At 43.6% G+C, this 17,571-nt stretch overlaps 1 protein-coding gene across 3 annotated transcripts in view; it reads right to left on the bottom strand.

The window, feature by feature from the left end:
* TNFAIP8 (TNF alpha induced protein 8) overlaps positions 1-17,571 on the bottom strand; it is a 106,708-nt gene that overhangs the window by 76,827 nt on the left and 12,310 nt on the right. For 2 of the 3 annotated variants that reach the window (XR_004961604.1, XR_004961602.1), the window contains one exon: positions 15,465-17,063. The gene's annotated coding sequence lies outside the window, so the exon portion shown is untranslated. Of the gene's footprint in view, positions 17,064-17,571 lie in introns of those variants that run through there. The other variant, XR_004961603.1, reaches the window with a different exon arrangement.

Raw genomic sequence — 17,571 nt, 5'->3', positions numbered from 1 at the left:
GCATCTCTCTGATGACTAGTGACGTTAAGAAATTTTTCCTTATGTCTCTTGGCCATTTGTATGTCCTATTTAGAGAAGTTTCTATTTAGGTCCTCTGCCCATTTTTTATTTGGATTCTTTGTCTTCCTTTTGTTGAGTTGTATGAGTACTCTATGTATTTTGGTACTAACTCTTCTTTCCAGTCCCCTCTCCTGTTCTATTTTCTGTGCTAGAACTCTCATTTCTCATTCTTGGATTTGCAAGTGCCTCTCAGCCCAGCTCACTTCATTGTAACCTTTCCCAAAGATGCCAGATCCACCATACGCATTCATTTTAAATGAGCTTAGCAAATGTTGACTGTTATATCCAGAACCCCTCTTGAATCAAAATAAGAAGTGCTGTCATCCACAGTGGTGCTTTACCTAGCATTTGTCAAAAATGCTCATTTGTGATTATGAGGGAGACAGACAGAGAAATATCTTATACATGATGGGAAAAGTTAATTTTACCAGTAGTTTGAAAGTTCCCATAGCACATGGACTATTTCTATGAGCATTTATTCAATCCACAGCTATTACAGAATGGTTCTATCAGACAGACCCTGTCCCCCTTGCTGGAGATTCATGGGTGAACAAAACAGACACAGGCCATTCTTAACCACTATGTTACATCGCCTCTATAGATTGCATAGATTGTATGCTAAGTGCATTTGAAGAAATTACTCTGTCTACAGTGTGGAAAACTAACTCAGTTTTGTTCTTGACTTTAATCCCAGACTTCACACATAAATGTTTAGCACACAGTAAGCACAAATATGTGTTGAATAAATAAATCGGTCAGTGCTGTACAATTTAACACTTAGTTTACAAGCTAAACTAGACGCATGAAAATGTTTCAAGTGCTGGAACCTTGTCTTCCCAGACTGTGTGCCCTTCTGGAGCACGAGGATCCCAATGTGTATACAATAATGCACCAACTAAAACCACCCATCTTAAGGCTGCTTCATAATGTACAATCTCAGAATTTCAAAGAAGCATACATGTCTCCACAGATGACATGAGCTTATATACAGAAAATCCCAAAGAATCCACCAAAAAGTTAGAATAAACAAATTCAGTAAATTTGCAGGATACAAAATCAACATACAAAAATCAGTTATGTTTCTGTACACGCACAAGGAATTCTCTGAAAAAGAAATAAAGGAAACAATCCCATTTAAATAGTATCAAAACCGATAAATATTTAGGAATAAATTTAACCAAGGAGGCAGGCGAAAGACCTGTACACTGAAAACTAGAAGACAATCATGAAAGAAATAGAAAAAGACACAAATAAATGAAGGATATCCTGTGTTCAGGGGATTGAGAGAACCAACATTGTAAAATGTCCACACCACCCAAAGCCCTCTCTAGATCCCATGCAATCCCTGCCAAGATTCCAATGCCATTTCTTACAGAAATAGAAAAACAAAATCTTAAACTTCATATGGAACTACCAAGCAATTCTAAGAAAACAAAGCTGGAGGTATCACAATTCCTAATTTCAAGCTATATTAAAAAGCTACAGTCATCAAAATGTAGGATATTGCCATAAGAACAGACACACAAACAAATGGAACAGAACTGAGGGCCTAGAAATAAACCCATGCTCATACGGTCAGCTAACACCTGACAAGGGTGCCAAGAATACTTGACAGGAGAAAGATACTCTCTTCAATACATGATGCTGAGAAAACTGGATATTCACATGCAAGAGAAAGAAATTGGATCCCTATTTTATGCCAATCACAGCAATGAACTCAAATGGATTAAATTCTTAAATGTAAGATTTGAAACCATAAAAATTCCTGGAAGAAAACATAGGGGAACAATCTCCTTGACATGGGTCTTGGCAATGATTTTGTGGGTATGACACCAGAAGCGCGAATAACAAAAGCAAATTACATCAAACTAGGAAGCTCTGTACAGCAGAAGAAATGATTTTAAAAAGTGAAAAGCCGTCTATGGAATGGGAGAAAATATGTGCAAACCATACATCTAACCAGGGATTGATATACAAACTATGTAGGGAACTCACACAACACAATAGCAAAAGAACAAACAAACAAACAAAAACTTGATTTAAAAATGGGCAAAGAAATGAAATAGACATTTTTCTAAAGAGGATATTTAAGTGGCCGAAAGGTACACGAAAAGGTGCTGAACATCACTAATTAGGGAAATGCAAATCACGATAGCATATCACCCCACACCAGTTCCCCCGAGCCCCCTCTTCCAAATAGTAAATGCCAAATAAGCTCGCCTACCCCTTTACCACCTTTCCAAGCCAATATATAGTTCTTTCTTCTTTCTGTCATGCTTCAACACTAGCCCATCATGGGGCAGTACCCCAACTAAGTTAACCTCAGTTAAACTAGGTCCTTGCATGTGTCCAATTATTACCTAAGAATAAATTCCTAGAGGTGGAACGGATGCGTCAAAAGGTGTACGTGTTTCACATTTTAATACATAAGCTGCCAGTCTGCAATCTTATTAATAGTATTTGAGATGGAGAAAGCCTCTGTTTGCCCACTTCTCTCCAACCCTGGGCCTTTTGCTTATCAGGTAAAAGGCGTGACAAATGATATCCTTTCGAAGCACACTGACCTGGTACTGCTCTGCAGTTACCTAACACGGTCCCTCTGCTGAACGTAATACCTGGGTTCCCACTGAAAATGCTCTAGACAAGAATTCCATTTATACTGATTCTGAGGTATGATGACAAGGTTATTAGCTAGTGCTGTTTTCAATAGTCCATGTCATGACACTAAATCTCTTCTGCATAACAAAAAGAGCCCAGAAAAAAGTGAAATAGAAAGGATGCAGCAGAAGGAGAATTCAGAGAGGGGAGGGTGGTTCTGCAGGATATGGTGGAAACTGGATGAAGAAACACTTTGCCTTGAAGAAGCCAGTTCCGTCCTTTGCAATCACCCCGGAGAAACAACAGAAGTAACATTCTGCGGAACCTCAAATGGACCAGGGGTCTGTGGATATTTTACTCCCCTGCTTAACACCCAGACTCCACAAACCAGAGCTTAATTCCGCCTTCCTGCGTGAACACCCACAGGGCCCTTCATCAGCGCTCCTGCAACTTGACTCCTTCTGCTGGTCACTTTATTCCCCCATTGCACTAACCTAAAAGGGTTCAGTCATTAGGTTCCTAATTTTCATTTTACCTTTCAAAATGTGTTTCCATTTCCTCCTTTTGTTCCCTTTCAAATGAACACCACACAAAGCTAGGAATACTTAAGCCTTTGGAATATAATGTTTTTGTTGAAAAACTCTTATGTGGACCTTGGAGAACAGAGAACAGGGGGGAAAAGGAGAAGAACGTGAAGGGCGACTCCATTTTCAAAGCATTTCATCAGCCTTGAAGACAGGCATTGCTGGCCCTGACCAGGTTTGGTTCCTTTTCCCCTCCACGTTTTCTGAGACCGTCCTTCCCTCCTCTGTGGAGAGCTGTCCGGTAATCCTCTCTGGGGAACTAACTCGCTGGGCCTACATACAGCCTTGGGCCTTGCCCAGCAGTGTCCCCCGCTGGAGTTACTGTCCTGGGGGGAGGCTCAACCTCTGCGAGGGAACACAGGGGCCCCTCTCCGCTGAGCCCTTCTCGGATGCTTCACAGACTTTCTAGCCTTTGTGCAGTGCCCACCAGAAACAGTGCCAGTCCCTGTGCCCCCCAGCAGCACCTTACATGTGGTGGCACTGAAAAGTAGCACCCATTTCCTACCTTTGCAAAGGCAGCTGAGTTCTGAGAGATACAATCACCCTCAGTGCAGTCAGTGATTTCTGTTGCTCTAAAATCCTTAGGCAAGAAAACCTCTCCCCACAAAATCAATCACAGACGAGCAGAGGAAGAGAAAAGAACGGCTGCTTGCTGAAATCCCGCTGCGTGCCAGGTGTTTCGTCCAGGTTATCCCAGGTGGGCCTCCCACCGTCCTGTGTACCTGGTTCTAGTTCAACCCACGTTCACTGAGAAAACTTAAAAGTTACTTCAGCTTAAAAGAAACGACGTGACTGAACGGGCCAAGACCTCACACTTGGGAAGCATTAGAGCTGAAATGCAGGCAGTGGTCCCCATGGGTGTCTTGGGCCCACACACAGCTCCGACAGAACATTCCTCCTGAAGACCCACCGAGCCCCACAGCCCCTGGGTGGGCTCTGGGGCTGTGGGAATGTCTTCACACGGGGTGCTGCGCCTCTTGTTCTGAGACTGGGGTGGGGCTCTCCCTCTCTGCCTCTCCCAGTCTGAACACTAGTGTTTCAGTCTCCTGTAGAACTAGCCACCCGCCCTTGCTCTTACCCTAGTTCCCCTACTGGTACCTTCTCATTAGTCTTAGAACCATCTTGTGAACATGTCTCTGAAACAACTGTTGAAAGGGAATGGTTTTCAGAGCACGTGCTGGAGCGAGTCACAGCTGTCCCTGGTTACCAAGCCTGCCCCCCTCACCCTGCATCCACCCCACCCCCAGCTTTCATCAGATTCTCAGAGCAGTTCATACCAATAGAAACTGAGAACTATGGAGGAGCACCCTACAAAGTCATTGGTCCTTTAAGAAATAAAAACAAAAGATGCTTCTAAACACAGGCCTCGAAGTGTCACGCATGGGTGTCCATTCAGAGACTCAGAGGCAGCCACAGATGAAGAGGGAGCATCTCATCTTGGTCCAGTAAAATGAGGACTTGCCACTCAGGGTGAGAGAGCAGAACACCAGTGCGTGTTGCAGAGGCTTTTATACATAGGAAGGAAGTTGTGGCTTGAGCAGAGGAGGAAAGTGCGGCAAAGGTCTTTGATCTTTGTATTTCACAAAAAGCAACTGAAAATGTAAAATAACTGTCTCCTCCGATACCAGTTGACAGTTAACGAGAATAGCGGAACAGCTTTATCACCCATGTGCACGCTGCCTTTGCTTTTCTACGTGTGGGACTGGGACACAATAGATAACTGAAGAGAAAAGGAGGCGACTTCCACAGGGCACCGCCGGCTCCCGGGCTCAGACACCTGCCAGGGCAATGCGACAGCAGCATGGAGAAAGGCCACAAAAGCGAAGACAGCCACGAATATTTATTGAGTGCCGACTGTTTCAGACCTACTCCCACCGCCGCCCCTGATGTAATGGAAGCTACTTGGTGCCAGAGGCAGGAGAGTGTGGCCTGCATGATGGACGGCACACCAGCTGGGAAACCGACAAATAAAGGTGGAGGAGAAGGGGCGGTTTCGTTTCAAACCTAATTAAACAGGAGAAACAGATGTGAGGGGCCAGACTCGCCAACACCAAGCCCCTGGGGAATGACGCAGATGCCCCTCAGAGGGGTCCCAGGGGGAGGAGTGCAGGGACTTCATCAGCAGGACAGGGGTGGGGGCGGGGAAATGTGTCATTTGCAGCAACTTCATGACTCAAGTGTGCCTCCAGCTCTGCAATCTTCACTTAATAATATTGTTAATACCAATTCTCAGTTGGGCAAGATGCACGGAATATGAGTGTGGAGCCGTAAGAAGTTTCCTTCTGTGTTAAGTTAAGGGGGTTGAAATCAGCTTCTAAATTCTGTAGTTCTAAGTGACACGGCTTTAGTATTTCTCCAGGTGCTACTTGTGACTTGATTTTTTCCCTTGAAGTAGGGCGGCTCTTTAGCAAATACAAAGGTTTGCTCTCATTACACGCGCAGACTCTAATGCAAAGTAATCGCTGCTGATGAACTCTGTCTGGTTTCCAAGACTGCTTTGATGGGAAAATAATTAGAACTATATTTTCATCATGAAATCAGAATACAAATACTTTCCAAATAAGTCTTGTAAAGACTTGTACACACACTTACTAAAATACACTGTATTTCATTTTTCCTCAATTCCGAAATGCCACTGACAGCCATACACCCAATTTAATAGCAGGGGTTTTGGGGGAGAGCTGTGACATTATCTGCATACATTCCCATCTGAGAATTGCTCTTAAAAAATGACAAATATGCATCTTAGATTAGAAAGACTGTGGAATGAAAGGATAAATATAGGTGCTTAACTACATGTGTCTATTCACCTTTCCAGAAACCTTCTCTGCTCGGGATCCTGGAAGAAACTACTCACCTGTGTGTTTGGTTCCCTCCTGACACTGAAAACACGGAAGCTAGTTAAGTGTCTTATAGAAGGTGCAACAAAAAAATGCATTGTGTACACCCCCTGTGACCCAGCAATTCCACTTCTGGAGACCTGCCTCATACATATAATTGCTTGTATGGAGTGACATACTAGCAAGAATACTTACTGTGGCATTATTTGAAATATAAAAACCTATAAACATCACGCATGTTCTAAAGGTAAGAGAATTCTTAAACAAATCATGACACGCTCATGAATTTGGAATATGAGCATGTATTTGAATAGATTTGGAATATGGAATAGAGTGAAGTAGAAAGAATGAAATAGATCCTTCTCTCTGATAATATAGACTGATGCTCGAAATACTGTGTGGGGAGAAAAAGTGAGTTCTAAAAGAGCAATATTCTATTCTATCAACTATGAATACAGATCTCTTCATAACTTCACATGTATGAAATTGGTGTGTATCAATCAATAGCATTTTAGAGTCCATGAAATACAGTAATATGATCCTATTTGTATGTGGGGGGCATGCATGCTCGAATACATGTGTGTACATATATACACACACACACATATAATATATGTGTTTGCATAGGCATAGAAAATTTTTGGAAAGCTATTTCTAACTGTAAAGTAGGGGGAAAGAAAAGTGTTTTATTTGTTTTACTTAACCCCATATTCTTTCTTTTTTTTTTTATCCTCACCTGAGGACATTTTTCCATTTTTTGTTCAGATAGAATGGGAGGGAGAGACAGGAAGAGAGAGAGAGACAGTAACATCGACGTGAAAGGGACACATCGAGTGGCCGCCACCCACACAACCCAACCAGGGCCAGGGACAAACTGCAACCGAGGCACGTGCCCTTAGCGGGAACCGAACGCAGGTCTCTCTGAACCGCAGGCCGACGCTCTAACCGCTGAGCCAAACCAGCCAGGGCCCCATATTCTTTCTTAAGGTTTGAGGTATTTCACTGAACATATACTACTTCCATTAAAAAAAAAAAAAGCCACAGTGTAAGTAATTCTAGATTCCTAAAGATAGTGGCTTGGACAACCACTGGGACAGGCTACCCATTTTGGGAAAACATCACCCATGATATTTTTTTATTTTACAAAAAAGAAAAGTAAGGACCAACGAAGGGGTAAGTTTGCTAGGAGATCCTGAGAGCCTAGCAGAGTTTTGCTTCGTATTTGTTTCCTGATCATTCAGGCAAGTCTGGCCAAAAGCTATAGCCTGGTCATCATGCTGGGAAGGAAGAGCGCTGAGGATTCGGAAGTCCTGTCCTCTGGAAGGATGGAGCCAAGCAGCATAGCCAGTGTCCTCTTTGTCTGAGGGACCAAGTGGGAGGTGGGAGACAGTGTCAGGCCAGGACCAGAACAAATGGTGGTCAGCAGGACAAGCCAGGTCCTGAGTACAGGTCAGCGGGGGCCATGAGGAACCCTCAGAAGGTGGAGACCTCAGGGCAGTGTTTCTCCCTTGGTGGCCCACCAGCTTCAGAATCACCAAGCGTGTTCAAAGGCAGATTTCTTAGGTCACCCAGATCTAAGGCAAAGTAATTTCCAGTTTAAACCTGAGCTACGGAGATTTGAATATCTATATTTGCCACACAAAGTGGGTGATCTTTATAATATGTAAAAAGTAGATTTAAGAGTTTAATACATTTTGTTCCAAACAACCTTTAAAATCAGGATTGATACTCATTCAAACAGGAAGGACTTAGATCTTCTGAAATGAAGACCTTTGTATTTTAATAGTCATAAATTGAAACAAAAACTTGGAAATGTTATCTCCTCCTGGACAACTAGAAAATATCCCTCTCTCCCTACATATTTAATAAAACGGTCTGTTAAAAAGAAATCTGTTCACTGAGTATCTAATATATCTTAACTTCATTTTATTGTTCTCTTTGCTCTACTTAGTTTGTGAAGCAACTTCAAAAATTTTGTAATTGTCTGGTCTCTTTCAGAGTTTAGGAGCTTAATAAACCCTCAACAGTTCTGAATGAGAAATATAAAATGAAAGGAAAAAATGATTTAGGAGGAACCGCTAAAATGACTATAAAAAAAGATGTTTTAAATACCCTACATTTTCTCAGACCTTCGATTTTCCTTTACAAATCAGCTTAGATTCTGCTCATTGGGTGAGGCTGGACCTGGGAGGTCACAGCATCAAAACTGGCTCTTCTGTGGTGTGGAGTTAAAAAATGTAAGCAAATCTCACTCCACCCTCTAAGCAGCGTGGTATTTCTTCCCTCTTTATGTCACGATTGAAGGCATACTACATTGGCTTACTTATACATGATTTAACTGTATGCCCTCTCAAAGATAATTTTCACCTCACCATTCCTTTGGGACTTTTCTATTCTGGTGCAATGCAGCTTCATACACAGGGTTAGAATATAGCAAAATGTATCACTTCAATCAACTTGTATTAAACAGAGATATTTTCATTTGCTTCCTTTGCATCCAAAAAGGAAACTCGTGTACAAGATTTACATAGACGATAATTTAAAATAATTTCCGAAAGGTCAGTATCAGTTTATTACAAGGAAATTATCCGCTGGGGAGGTCGGAGGAGGGGGAGAACAGGGATAGTTATGCTACTCTTGTCTGACTGAAGTGAGTTCGTGTATGCACGGTCTCGGATCACATTCCTAACAAGACAGAAACACGATTTGGAACATGACGCAGAACATAACTGAAATGCAGGCTTTGAGGGCTTGGCCTAGGGTCACAGCACGAATCACGGCAGGGAAAGAGCTCAGCTTTCCCAGTGGGTCACTGAGGGCCAGAAGGTCCTAGAAGGTCATCACTGCCTTCTGTCGTCAACACTCTACCCTGTCCCCCAGGCTCTTTCCCCTGGGCAATTTGGTCTGGGTTTAAACAACAAGACATTTAGGATTTTTCTTACTGATCAAGGTAAGATTAATAGGGATTACACCAAGAACTGACATCCAACTAGGAGGAAGTAGTTAAGTTAAACAAAGGTTTTTAAATGCCAACCTCGTACATCCCTTGTTTCAGACCAGCTGGCTTCAGTAAGCTCATGCACTTGTCCCCTCAAACCGAGCATGCCCACTGTGTGTCCTCACTGGGTCCACTCCCTGCTGACAGTTGGCAGTGGGTGTAATGATTCAGGGTATGGAGCCCATACACCTGAGATCAAATCCTACTTCTACCAATCAGTAACAGTAAAACCTTGGGTGAGTTGTACAATGTCCCATGACTCAGTTTACGCATCCTTAAAATGGAGATAATTATAGCATCTATTGTAAAGTATAGCTGTTAGGACTAAATGAGTTAATACAAATAAAACCCTTAGTAAAGGGCCTAATATTTAGTAAATGCTCAACAAATGCTAGCTATTGTGATTGCTGTTGGTGGGGGAGGCAGGCCAATAGCTTTGAAATAACAGTACAGTATAGACCTGGAGAGATGCCCTGGAGGACTCCCAAAGAGCAGCATCTAATTACGCGGCGGCCCCAGGGCCTTCAAGGGACGAGGGCCCCTCCAGAGCAGCTCAAAGGATGAGTGCAGAGGAATCAGCCAGATGAAGAAGGGGAGGCACTCCGAGCAGAGGGAGCAATGTGCGTAAAAGTTTAGATTCAACTAACTAACTGCAAATAGTTCAAAACAGCGGAAGCACAAAGACCTTTGGAAGAGGGGAAGGCAATTAGGCTGGAATGTTGGACTGGAACCAAATAATGAGGCCTTTAATCTGTTAGGTAGAGTTGGAGTGAACTTGATCCTGAGTGCAGAGGGAGCATTTTGAGAATTTCAAGCTGGAGAATGACAGGGTGATAGTTGTCTCTTGGAAGGATGACTCGAACCCTTGGGAGGAAGACCCAGAGGGGGCAGTCTTGCCATTTATGCTAAGAGGAAGAGAAAGAGGTCAAGAAAACTTCCATTGAAACTGGTTGAAATGTTGACACTTAGAAACCACTTACCTGGAAAATTTACTTAGGTGAAATAGTTCATTCCCTAACAATGGGCAACTATTGCACAAGGTGCCTGAAGCTAAGAGGTTGTTTGGTATTTACTCTTACCGCAGGGTCCACTTAATGTGACAATGTTGGGGGAGCACCTGCAGGAAGGGTGACTGCTGGGCCACTGCTGGGGAGAGGCTCACCCTTCCTTCCCATTGGTTTCTGTCGCTGTCATGGTTACTCTTGTCCTCAGCACGCTGCGTGGAACTTCTACTCGAAGTCGACTTGTTTTTCCTTTCTGTTTTATTCGTGTGATGCAAATAATCAATCCTTCTGGTTTCTGTGCCATCACACAACTTTGGATTTACTTCTCCCACCTGGCACCCCATGGGGGCGGAGGGGAAAGCCGGGTCTCCGATGTTTGAGGGCGCTGAGAGTCAAGTCAAGAGGTGCAGGCATGGGGGCCCAGGCCGTGGCTCGCAGCAGCATCCCCACTGTGATGGGGAGAGCAGAGGCCGCAGGAAGGAGGCCAAGTGCTTCCAGCCTAACATGTTGTCGGCAGCAAAACACTAACTGGGACGCAATCCTGTAGCTTCAGAGCTCTGAGCATTTTCTACCAGACCGCACACACTTTAAACAAAACACAATGCCCAAAGTGAGCGTCTTCTTAATGATCTCACTGGTGTGGGTAATGGAACACCAAGAAGTTCGTGCTAGCCAAATTGGAATGTTTTCTCTGGCGGCAGAGCTGTTCCCAGAAGGGAATCCGCTGGGAAACCAGGCCCCCGCTCCCCAATTTCCTAGTTTGTGGTTTCTGCTCTGTAGGGCTCTAGGGCACAGGAGGAGTTAGAAGCAGCAGAGAGAAAGGTAGACACAACAGGTGGGCCTTTCCAAGCAAAGTTCTAAAACATAATAAAATCAAGTGAATGAAGGCAGAAGTTATCGTTGTAATGGCTCAAAGTATAGCAATTTACAATATAAATCTCCACCCATTAGGAGGGATCTCGCCTTCAATGGTGATGCAAAATTAGGGCAGGAAGAAAACCAAGCCAGGTTTTCACGGTCCCCCTTTCATGCTCAGCATTTGACGGGAGCGTTGCTTTATTTTGCTGTTTTGGGTGTTTATTTCTGTAGGCGAGCCATCTTCGATCATATGCTCTCAGTGTTAATTAAGAATGGAAATGATGCCCAGCCGGTGTGGCTCAGTGGTTGAGCGTCAACCCATGCACCAAGAGGTCGCCAGTTCGATTCCCGGTCAGGGCACATGCCCAGGTTGTGGGCCCAATCCCCAGTGGGGGGCAAGCAGGGAGTGGCCAGTGGATGTTCTCGCTCATCGATGTTTCTATCTCTCCCTCTTCCTTCCTCTCTCTCTCTAGAAATCAATAAAGGAAAAAAAAAAATGATGAATGCACTGATCCAGCTAACCCTGATGAAAAGATGGCGAGGTGAGCAGCACCCTCTGGATGAGCTCCTAAAATGTCCAGGGAAAAGCAGAGGCTGCCCCACTTGCTACGGGGGAAGAATGTGAGAGTTCTGCAGAAGCAGTTCTCAATCGAGACAGAAGTCATTCTCGGCCCATCCTTCCCAAAGGAAGGTGAATTATTATTTTTAACATTTACCCAGTGACTATCAGGAAACATACTAGAAGTAAAGGAGAAAAAAAACTTTTCAGTGTGCTCTAGAAATTATTTTCTCTAATAAAAAATGATAATATTTTTGGATTATCTCCCTTGGGGTGTAAGCCTCTGTGAGAGCACAGGGATCTCCTGGTCCATAAAACGCCGGTGAGCACTCACAGAACTAGCTCATCTGAACGTACAGTATGTGGTTTGAAGCTCCAGTTCAACGCGTGGCCAGTCTGACCCCAAACAGATCACGAAATTTGGTCCTATAGTGAGTGAATAACCAATCTTTCCTTTCTCTTATTTGTTAACATAAAGTGGGCTGAAACAACCAAAAACGTTTCAGAGCTGGATAGGACCTTTAAAATTATGTCATGTAAGTGGTGTCTTCCTTCCTGAAACACCGGGAAAATCCCTGGGAGCAGCGACCTCCCCTCCCCCGTCCCGGGCTCTCACTTCCTCATCCTTCCCCAACACAGAGCAATCGGGCGAGCTGCTCAGACCATCAAACATTGGAGTACATTTTTGGTGCATTGTGAATATATACCTTAATACTCCCAGGTCAGTTCCCATTTCTTTTCTACGTAAAGATGATTTGTTAAAAATCTTTAAAAATTGTAAATCAGAGTTTATGGAAAAATTCATTCCACCCACATCCCATGAGGACCCACTACATGGCAGACACAAAACTGGGTGATGAGACTAAAAATGGGACCCCGAGGTTTCCAGCCTGAAGGAACTGGGGCACACCAATAACTGACAAAATCACATGTAATTGAGGTATTAGAAAGTGTCATGAAAATCCAGAGAAGGAAGCGGCTAGTGCTGCTGAGGGAGGATCATAGGAGATGATAGCTCACTGGGGCTTTAAAGGCTGAATAGGAGCTGGCCCCACAGAGAAAGGGGACCGGGGAATGTAGTCGGTAGGAACAAACCAATCCACAGACAGGTAAGAACTGTGTAGCTCCAGATGGCACGAGAATAGGGTGCCCAATGGGGAACTTTGGGAAGAAGGATAGAAAGACAGGGTGAAGCAAGATGTGAGGAGCTCTGAACACCAAACTAAGGAATTCAGACTTCAGTCTATAGGCAGTGCAGGACCATTGATGGTTTCTGTACACAGATGTACACAGCTGGGTGGCAAGTCCAAGAATAGACTGGAAACTTGGAGACCATTTAGAACACATAACAATTCTGCCAATAAATGAGGATCTGAGTTCTGAATTCCAATCACCTGTCTCCATGACCTTCGAAGCGTGGGGCCCATTTGTAACGTTTTTAGCACGAGGCAGCCCAAAACTCGAGTGCCTTGGAGATGGTCACTGCCTTCGCCTGGCATTGACCCCTGCGGTTCCTCTCCCCAGAACACCAACTCGTCTTCCTCGTGTGGACTCCATGAAGGAAGCATATCATATTGGTTAGACCAAGGTTTGTGGGGAAAAGGACTTTGACAGAAAATATGTTCCAATTCAACCAGGAGAATAAAATTGGTAAGAGTACAGGCTGTAAAATCACAGGCAGTCCCAGGACTAACATTTATCAGCTGCTTGATCTCAGGAAAGTTATTCAGCCTCTCTGTGCCTCAACTTTCCTCACTGTAAAATGGGGACAAGGACTACCTTCTTTATAATGTAGATGTGAGACTTGAAAATGGATCCTTGTACAGGAACACAGTAAGCAAGGAAAATATTAATCACTCTTTTTTTAAGAAATATATTTTCATTGATTTTTTAGGGAGAGAGAGAGAAACATCAATGTGAGAGAGACATCAATCAGCTGCCTCCTGCACACCCCCTACTGGGGATCAAGCCTGAAATCAAGCCTGAAACCTGGGCATGTGCCCTGACTGGGAATCAAACCAGGGACCTCTCAGTCTATGGGAGGATGCTCAATCCACTGAGCCACACAGGCCGGGCAAAATAACAATCACTCATATACTCATTTTGATGGTACACTGCATCTGGAATGAAATGTTGCTTCTAAGGTTCAAGTATAAAAAATCCCAGCTCTTCTGAGCTAATAGAAAGGACATTGTTTTATGGTCTACTTTTCTAAGATTGAGGGTTTCCCTGTAAAGCACTAAAGCTTATTTTAATTTTATTCTTTCTAAAATGTATCGCATTTACTTAAACAGAACAAGATGATCAAAATTTAACCTTTTTTCTGATGATGTGATCACCATGAGTTTCTCAGGTGCCTTCTGAGATATTGGGAAGAGCTAACACATTAAAAGTGATTTGAGATACTGTACATGTGGTGTCAATGGGGGTTAAATTATATCTCAAGAGTGTCTAGAATGTTCCCTACTATAAAAGGTTGCAAGTGGTATCTGACCTCCACACTAGAACAGGCTAGTGATTGCCTTTTTTTCTTTATTTTTATAATTTAAACATTTTAATTATGTAAGTTTTCAAACACACAAAAGACCATGAAGAGTATAATAAGCCTTCATTATCCATCGCCCACCTTTAACAATGATCAACTTAATTGTCAATCTTGTTTTATTTACACCTCTCCATCCCTCACCCCTACCTGGCTACCCATTCCTTTTTATAGCTTTATTGGGTATAATTTACCGTTGTAATTGAACAATGCAATGACTTTTGGTAATTTAGAGAGTCGTGCAACCATCACCAAAATCCAGTTTTAGAACATTTCATCAACCCAAAAGTGCCTGCTTGCAATTAATCCCCATTCTCATCTCAGCTTCAAGCACCTATGAATCTATTTCTGACCATGCATTTGCCTTTTCTGGGCATTACATTAAAGTGAATCATACAATAGAGAGTGTTCTATGTCTGGTTTCTTTCACTTAGCACAATGTTTTTAAGGTTCATCTACGTTGTAGCAGATACAGTACTTCCTTCCTTTTTATCATCAATTAGTACTCTTGTGTATAAATATAGCACATGTTGTTATCCATTTACCAACTGATGGATATTTGAGCTATTTCCAGTTTGTGGCTCTTATGTAGAGTGCTTCTATGAATATTTGCACAGAAGTATTTTTCTGGACATATGTTTTTATTTCTCTTGGGTAGACACCTAGGAGTGGAATTGCCGGGGGTTTATTGCCTTTTCACCCAATAGATTACAAAATGTCAGTTTGAAACAGACCTTAAACGTCATCTATTCCAACATTTTATTTAACAAATGAGAAAACTGAAGTCCAAAGACATTAACTGAATTGCTTATATTCACAGTTCATTGGTGACAGAGACAGAATTCAAACCCACAACTGCCCATTCTTTCTTTTTTTAATCAATTTCACTCTTTTCCCTAAAACATCTGTCCTGGAGCCCTCCTGCCTGCTCCAATCTGGATGGGCTGCTCTCTGTTTCAGAGCTGTGATGGCGACCCTTCCCTCCTTACTCATTCACTCTGAGAATCCTCGTCACCTCCTGTTGACTCTCACACCCCGACTCCCACCCTAAGGTCCTCTGCCACAGCTCTGCAGAAACTGGGAACTCTCATTTCTGAGCCTTCCCGGGATTCTGTGAGCACATCATTGACATCTGGTCCTCTCCCTTCATCCCCCTGCAGGCATTTTATTCTTTTTTTTTTTAATCCTCACCCGGGGATATTTTTCCATTTTTTGTACAGATAGAGTGGGAGGGAGAGAGAGAAACATCGATGTGAAGGGACACATCGAGTGGCTGCCACCCGCACGACTAACCAGGGCCGGGGACAAACTGCAACCGAGGTACGTGCCCTTAGCGGGAACCGAACCCAGGTCTCTCCGGACCGCAGGCCGACGCTCTAACCGCTGAGCCAAACTGGCCAGGGCCAGGCATTTTATTCTTAACCCCTTCCCTCTACAAACTCATTACAATCACTTCATCTGCTTCCTGTCTTCAAGTCCTGTGGTGCTCAGGATGACAGATGTCTCCTAGATTGAAGATATAGTCTCCATTCCTGGTCTTTTGCTTTTTTAGTTGTTTGGGAGCATTCTCAGAAAACTGCCTTTGCTAGCATGCAACCAGAAGTCTCCGACTTTCATGGACTATGGTAAAATATTTCCTTGGCCAATGAAAATACATGGACAATGACCATTTCATTCAAACTAAGGAAGGGAGAGGAAGACAAAACCCTGCCCCAAATCCTAAACGCGAGCGTAACTCCATAAATGTCTTCTACGTGCATGCAAGAGGCTGCCCCTCCCTACGGAGAGCGGCAAGCGGCCCTGCCTTCACTTCATTCGGCTATTACCTCATTTGCTTAATTTAGACAAAATAAGAACTCTCTTTGAAACTAAAAATAACCCATGAGTTTTTTAAAATAAAGTTATTATTCCAAGTTTCCTATAGATATTTTGGCAAATGCCAAGCACACAAAAATGACCGTGAACACTTTTTCCACATCCATGAATCAAATATCCTGCAATTGCTGTCTCTTTCGAAAAATGTTTGACTGTAAAGTGGCACCACAGGCCGGAAACAGTGGCTATAGTCATTGGCTGCTATTATCCAATCAGTTAGCAAATATTTATTGAACACCCATTGAGCTAGGTACAGCAGGGGAAGTAGAAATGGATAAAGATACGGCCATTATGGCCCTTGTAATCTACTTGTGATAAGACAAAAACATGAAAAGTTAAACAGTATAAAATAGCATGTGCTCAAGGGGCATGGGCAGAAGTGTTGCAGAGCTTTAGAAATTAGAGTTGACAAACTGGATAATTCCAAGAAAAAGGGGGTGGGTGTGCAGCATGGACACCAAACTCTAAAGCTCAGACACAGACTAAAGCTAAGACAGGAAAGTGACCATGTCCCTCGCCTGCTCAAAAACTGTCAATGACTCATCACTAACAATCAAAGAAAGTCCAAACTCCCTCACTTGGCCTCCAAGACCTCACAGGCCTTGGCCCAAATCACCCTGTCAGGTTTGGCTCCAGCTGAACATACCTTGTCACTGTCAACCCTCTTTGCTCCTGATGCCTGTCCTTCCCGATCCCCCACCTCCAACCTCAGCTGCTGAAAATCCATCAGTTTTACATCCCACCTCCTCCTTGGAAGCACCTCAACACTGTTTTGTTTGTTTGTTTGTTTTTTCATTACTACACAAGATCTTTGCCTCTTGAGATAGCCAGTGTCCCATATGCCCCGCCCTCCCCCGTGACCCTCACTTCCTGGCATTCACTCACTCGCATAGTCTCCTCCCACGTGGAACTGCGACGACCTGTGTAACCAGTGGGATACTGTGGAAGTGATGGCATGTGACTTCCAAGGCTGGGTCCTAAGGGGCACGTGAGGCTTCCACCTGGTGCTCTGTGGGACCAGTCACTCTGTGGAAAGCCACCCAGCATGTCAGGAGGACAGAGAGCAAACCTATGGAGGCATCTACATAGTTACTGAGTTGGCCCTGACTTGCCAGCTGTCAGCGAACCCATCTCGGAACTGAATCCTCGGGGAAAACAGGAAACAGAAAAACCTTCAGATGTCTGACTCCAACCTCATGAGAGAACCCAAGTTAGAATCTCCTGGCTAAGCTGCTCCCAAACTCCTGACCCACAGAGATTGTGTGTCATATGCATGCTCATTCTTCAAGTTTTGGGGCAATTTGTTATGCAGCAATAGAAATGAATATCCATCCGGCTATTTGCATCCTAACCTTTTTCCTAGAACTAGATTAACATTTTCCAGAGGGCAGGAACCTTCTTTGCCATTTTCCAGTTCTCTGCAGGTTTTAGTAAGGCACTTAGTAATCATTGGTTGATTGACTGAATGATAAAAGAAAAAAAATAACTAGATGAAACTACTGGTGAAATTATGCCTTGGGCTGCATTCATATAAGTTTTGGAGGATTCTGTCATCTTTGAGTTTATTTTCACTTTTTTACTTTTGGCTTCGAGGACTTGGTAGTGCAGAAGTAGTAGCAGAGGGTAGTTTGGATTCTGATCCCAGCCCTGGCT

The sequence above is a fragment of the Molossus molossus genome, unplaced genomic scaffold (genome assembly GCF_014108415.1).
Source record: "Molossus molossus isolate mMolMol1 unplaced genomic scaffold, mMolMol1.p scaffold_m16_p_3, whole genome shotgun sequence".
In the NCBI taxonomy this organism is placed as follows: domain Eukaryota; kingdom Metazoa; phylum Chordata; class Mammalia; order Chiroptera; family Molossidae; genus Molossus; species Molossus molossus.
The sequence above is the reverse complement of the archived record's forward strand: the minus strand, read 5'-3'. Positions and strand labels throughout refer to the sequence as shown.